The following is a 6,182-nucleotide window of genomic DNA, read 5'->3' on the forward strand; positions in this document are numbered from 1 at the left end:
TCTTTAAAAGAAAAAAAAAAAAGGCAGAGTGACAAAGAGAGAGAGGGAGAGACAAAGAAAGAGATTTTCCGTCTGCTGTTTCACTCTCCAAATGACCACAACAGCAGGGGCTAGTTCAGGCCAGAGCCAAGAGCTGGGAATTCCATCCTGGCCTCCCACATGGGTGGAAGGGGCCCACGTATCTGAGCACTTGAGCTGTTTTCCCGTGTGCACTGGTAGGGAGTCAGATCAGAAGCCAAGCAGCTGGAACTCCAGCTGGCACACCTTAGCCTGCTGTGCCGTGACACCGGCCCCACTGGCTCTCCTGCCCCTGAAATAAATCAGCCAAAGTTAAAAGCAAAAAGAAAACCAACAACTGCCTTATGCAATTAAAACTCAGAGTGGAAGTCAAGGGCATAAGGAAAAGCCATTTCTGGTACATCACTAGGTCTGGGAGAGGAAGTTATCACATAGAAAGCTTTAAAATGGTATATGCCGGGAGGAAGCCAGTACAAATAATTCGTGAAATGGAAACTGAGAGACAAAGGCCCCAAAGCAGACACCATGTCCGCAGGGCTACCTGGAAACACTGAAGGAGCTGATAATGACTTACAGTCCAGCGTCGGGACCATGACAAATAGCTGATGATAAACGGCTCACAAGCAGACCCAGGGATGCTGTCAGACCATTTCCTAATGCAGGCAGGAGACAGGAGAAGAAAGGGCACCTCCCAGCCCAGGTTAGGGGTTTCTGTTCATTTTTATTTGTGTGTTTGAGTTGTCCTTTGCCCTAGATGCCAGCTGTGATGTTAGTTTTTTTTTTTTTTTAATCACCACAAATTAAAACAACACAAATTCCTTACTTTAAAGTCTGGTTGACCAGAAGTCCAATACAGTAAACTGTGTTCCTGTCTGGACAGCCCTTGGCTCACAGCCCTTCCCTGTTTTCAAAACCAACACTAGGCTAATCCTCCGCCTGTGGCGCCAGCACCCCAGGTTCTAGTCCCTGTTGGGGCACCGGATTCTGTCCTGGTGGCTCCTCTTCCAGTCCAGCTCTCTGCTATGGCCTGGGAAGGCAGTGGAGGATGGCCCAGGTCCTTGGGCCCCTGCACCCGCATGGGAGACCAGGAGGAAGCACCTGGCTCCTGGCTTTGGATCGGCACAGCGCCGGCTGTAGCAGCCATTTGGGGGTGAACCAACGGAAGGAAGACCTTTCTCTCTGTCTCTCTCTCACTAACTCTGCCTATCAAAAAAAAATAGAATTAAAAAACAATAACAACAACAGCAAACCCAGTCCCTCTCCTGCCGCCATGGCCTCTGCCTCCCCCTTCCCCATTGGAGGACCTGTGACCACATGCAGCTCACCTGCATACCGCAGGATCAGCTCCCTAACTGCCTGGCTACCTTCGTCACCCTTTGACAGGTAAATAGTGTATTCCCTGGTTGTAGGGATTAGGACATGGTCCCCTCTGGGAGGGCCACTCCTCTGCCCTGCTCAGATAGGGCGATGACTTTATGGATGGATTATGGATTTTTGCTTAAATTATAAACAATGTGTCTCACATGCATTTTTTAAATCTTGATTTTTTTCCAAGTCTTTCTTAATTACCATACTTTTTAAAAGAACACTTAAATTGTTTTTGTTAATAGTAATCGCACATATTTATGGGATGCAATGTGATATTTCAATGCATGTATAGAACCTGTGCCTTCATCAATTCAGGGTAGTGTCTTCCTCATGTCATTCTTCGTGACTCGAGCTCTGCAGCTCCACTCTTGTATTTGCTCAGAAAGCACAGAGCGGTTTATTGTGAACTAGAGACACCCTCTGCGCTGTGTAATGCTGAGAAGTTGCTCCTAACTACGATTTTCCTATTATCCAACCTCCCTTAGTTCTCCTCACCCCAACCTTCCCTGCTTCTGCAGTTATTTTTAACTTGACTTTTTTAAGCATCCACAAAAGAGGGAGAACAATGTAGTATTTTTCTTTCTGTGTCTGGCTTATTTCACTTAACATAATGTCCTCCTGTGCCATTCATTTTGCTGCAAATAACAGGACCTCATTCTTTTTCTGGGTGAATAATATTCCAGTGTGTGTGTGTGTGTGTGTGTGTATCACCTTTTCTTTATCCATTTGTCTGCTGATAGACACAACGATTGATGCCATATCTTGGCTGTTGTGAACAGTGCTCCAATAAACACCAAGGTGCAGGAACATTTGATGCCATGATTTTGTTAATCTTGGACATATACGCAGTGTGGGATTGCTGGATCCTGCGGCAGTTCTTCTAAGTATGTTATCTCAGTCCACCCTTACAAGACCATGTAACACAAGGGTGAGCACAGGATCACTCCAATTGCACTGAGGCCAGGGGTCTCCATGGGGCTCCCCAATGCCATCATCTATTCTCTTCTTTCCCCCAAGACCATCATTGTCAAATCTGCTCCCAAGAGTCAGTGAGGCCAACTGAGAATGCGGGTCCCGATGGAGTAATTGGATTTCTTTGATAAAGGTAAGACCATAATAGACCATACCATACTGTGGTCTTACAATAAAGGTGCTTTTTTTTTTTTTTTTTTTTTTGAGAACAAGACCATAAAATTCTCAGGGGAAGATACAGTCCAGCATTGGCAGACTTGCAAATTATTCTCTGTTGCCTTGAATTTAACAAGAAAAAAAGTTTTATCGCAAATGCAAGATTTTGCATTTGTATTCCTTTGGGTTCTTTTAGAAAATGTCCTTCATTTACAGCCTTAATAAGAACATGTGTTCTAAGTAATTCCCACGCGGACTACTGAGCAGAAACAGCTAACCAGCAGAATCTCATGACAGCACCTTCCGAACACACTGACTTGAGAAGAAAACTTACAGGGAAAAAATAAGTTTCAAAGAAAATTCTGTTATAGCCAGGCAAGAGGAAAGATTTATGAATCCAGGCTTCTGCATTTCACAGATGACTTGGTTGCCTTCAAAGTGAACCAGACCATCTCTACACTGCTTCACAAAGTAAGAGGGAAGAGTTCCGTGAAGTTTTCTGATGGGCAAAGTTGCAGGATAAGGAAACAGGCATTTACCCATTGCCTGTGGGTGCAGCAGTCACATGGCACAAGATCCAACCAGGGGGCAGGAGCTGTGGCATAGCAGATTCCTGCGGTGCCAGCTTCCCATATGGGTGCTGGTTGGATAGCAACTGGTTGGCTGCTCCACTTCCAATCCAGCTCCCTGCTAATGTGCCTGGGAAAGCAGCAGGAGATGCCACCCACGTGGGAGACCAGGAGAAGCTCCTGCTTCCTGGCTTCAGCCTAGACCATCCCCGGCTAGTGCAGCCATTTGAGGAGTGAACCGGCAGATGGAAGTTCAGTCTCTCTCTCTCTGTCTGTCTGTCTGTCTCTCTCTCTCTTTCTCCTTCTCTCACTCTGTAACTCTGCATTTCAAATAAATAAATAAATAATCTTTTTAAAAAATCAAATCAGGAGCCAGCGCTGTAGTGCATGCAGCAGGTTAACGCCCTGGCCTGAAGCACTGGCATCCCATATGGGCATCTGTTCTAGTCCCGGCTGCTCCTCTTGCAATCCAGCTCTCTGCTGTGGCCTGGGAAAGCAGTAGGAGATGGCCCACCTGCTTGGGCCCCTGCACCGGCGTGGGAGACCCGGAAGAAGCTCCCGGCTCCTGGCTTTGGATCGGCGTAGCTCCGGCCATTGCAGCCATCTGGGGAGTGAACCAGTGGATGGAAGACCTCTCTCTGTGTCTCTACCTCTCTCTGTAACTCTGCCTGTCAAATAAATCTTAAAAAAAAAAAAAAAAAAAAAAAAAAAACTTAAAAAAAATCAAATCAGATCAACAACTCAATCCCACGATTGGTGATCTAATCAATTTAGGCCAAATGGGTAAGAAGATGAGACCACCTTTTTACCAGGATAATAGTTTCTCTGCCAAGTTGATGGGGCCAAGCAGTGCCAAGATTAACCATTATTTCTGAGTGCGTTTGTAGGGGCGGTTCCAGAAGAGATTAGCATTTAAATCAGTAGACCCAGTGAAGGGGATCACACTCCCTGGTTTGGTGGGCGTCATCCAACCGTTGAGGACCTAAACAGAAGGAAAGGCAGACAGGAGGAACTGGTCTCTTTAGCTTCCTGCCTGTCTCCTGGAGCTGCGACCTTGGTGTTCTCTTGCCTTGGGTCTGGGGCTTACGTCACAGATACCTCTGGTCCTCAGACGTTCAGTCTTGGACTTGGATGACATCTCAGCTGTCCCAAGTCTCCAGCTTGCAGATGGCTGGTCGTGGGACTTCTCAGCTTCAAAAATCCCATGAGGCAATTTCCACAGTAAGTATATATCCTGTTGATTCTAATTCTCCAGAGACTCTCGTCTAGTACAAAGCACTCAACGTTGCCCAAAGACTGGAGCACTTCCTGAGAACTGGACAGTGTCCGCTCACTGGGACCACACATGGGTCCTAAGGGTTATTCAAACCCAGAGGGGGGCTGGACCAGGTAACTCAGGAGGTGCTTGCCTCATGGGTCCTTTCTGGCTGTAAGGAGGAAGGGGTCCTAAATGGGTAGCTCTCAGAATTATTTTGCTCTTTTTTTTCCCAGTTGAGAGGCAGAGACAGACAGACAGATGTAGCTCACATCAGCTGGTTCATACCACAAACACCCACAACAGCTGGGGTTGAGCTAAGCGGAAACTGGGAGCTGGGAGTTCAATCCAGGTGTCCCACATGGGAAGCAGGGATTCAGCTACTGGAGCCATCACTGGCTGCTTCCCGGGGTTTGCATTAACAGGAAGCTGGAGGCAGGAGCTAAGACTAGAACCCAGGTACTCCATAAGGGAGTCAGGTGTCTCGACAGTAACCTTAACCACTAGGCCACAGGCCCACCCTGATTTTTTGAGGAATGCCTTTCCCTTGATGAATCCATAATTTTAGAAGAGAATGTAGTCATCTACCCAACAACGTATTGAAACCTACTCTCCTCCAGGAATATTTTTTATTATTCATTCAACAAGTATTTATGTGCTGGACATTGTGTTTGGCCATGGAAATAGGCTGTTTATCTCATGGGGATAAGCCAAATACATGACAAGGACACATTTATATTTTGGTAAGTTTTATAGATACCATCAGGTTACGGGGCAGACAGTGATGAAGGGGCACCTGTGGATCAAGAGCTGACCTCCCGTGGTAACCTTGGAGCTATGAGAACAGGTGAGTATCAGGAGGGTAGAAGCCTTCAAAAAAAAAAAAAAAACAAGTTCAAGCCCAGAGCAGACATGAGATGGGAGCATTGTTCTAGCCCAGAGCAGACAGAGATGGGAGCATTTTAAGCAGGCCAGGGTGGCCAGAGTTTAGAGGGAATAGGATGAGGTCTGAGGAGACAAGAGCCAGACCAGGAGGGGCTTGAGGCAAGTTCCGCTGTCACTCTGCCAGATAGGCAGCCAGGAGAAAGTCCTATGAGGAAGACCTCACTGGCCCCTTCGCTCGGGACTTTAAGATGCCTTAAACTTGAAAATGAGCAGAGTGGGGGAGGTGCGGTCATGTCAACCCCTGCAAGGGAGAGCAGGAAAGAGGTCTCGGCAAGGGACGAGGAGAGCCACGGCCTCTGCGGGGAGGGAGAGCAGTCCCAGTGCCCGTCCGTGACAGCTCCACAGGGGACAAACCCATGGGGAGGAAGGCTGGGCCCATCCAGCTCCTCAGAGGAGCCCTGGTGCAGCCCGGCAGGGCACCATTTTGCACCCTTTCAACGACGGGTTGATCGGCAGGCTCTGACAACACGCCTGGAACTCCAGCTCCCTCACCTGGGAGGCTCCAGAATGCCTTCAGGTCAACAGACTTTTCTGACTGTCGGGGCTGCTGCTGCTGCAAGGTTAACATCAAAACAAAGGTTTCAGGGGCCGGCGGCGCGGCTCACTAGGCTAATCCTCCGCCTGCGGCGCCGGCACACCGGGTTCTAGTCCCGGTAGGGGCGCCGGATTCTGTCCCGGTTGCCCCCCTTCCAGGCCAGCTCTCTGCTGTGGCCAGGGAGTGCAGTGGAGGATGGCCCAAGTGCTTGGGCCCTGCACCCCATGGGAGACCAAGAGAAGCACCTGGCTCCTGCCTTCGGATCAGCGCGGTGCGCCGGCCGCAGCGCGCTGGCTGCGGCGGCCACTGGAGGGTGAACCAACGGCAAAGGAAGACCTTTCTCTCTGTCCACTCTGCCTGTGAA

The sequence above is a fragment of the Oryctolagus cuniculus genome, chromosome 15 (assembly GCF_964237555.1).
Source record: "Oryctolagus cuniculus chromosome 15, mOryCun1.1, whole genome shotgun sequence".
NCBI lineage: Eukaryota > Metazoa > Chordata > Mammalia > Lagomorpha > Leporidae > Oryctolagus > Oryctolagus cuniculus.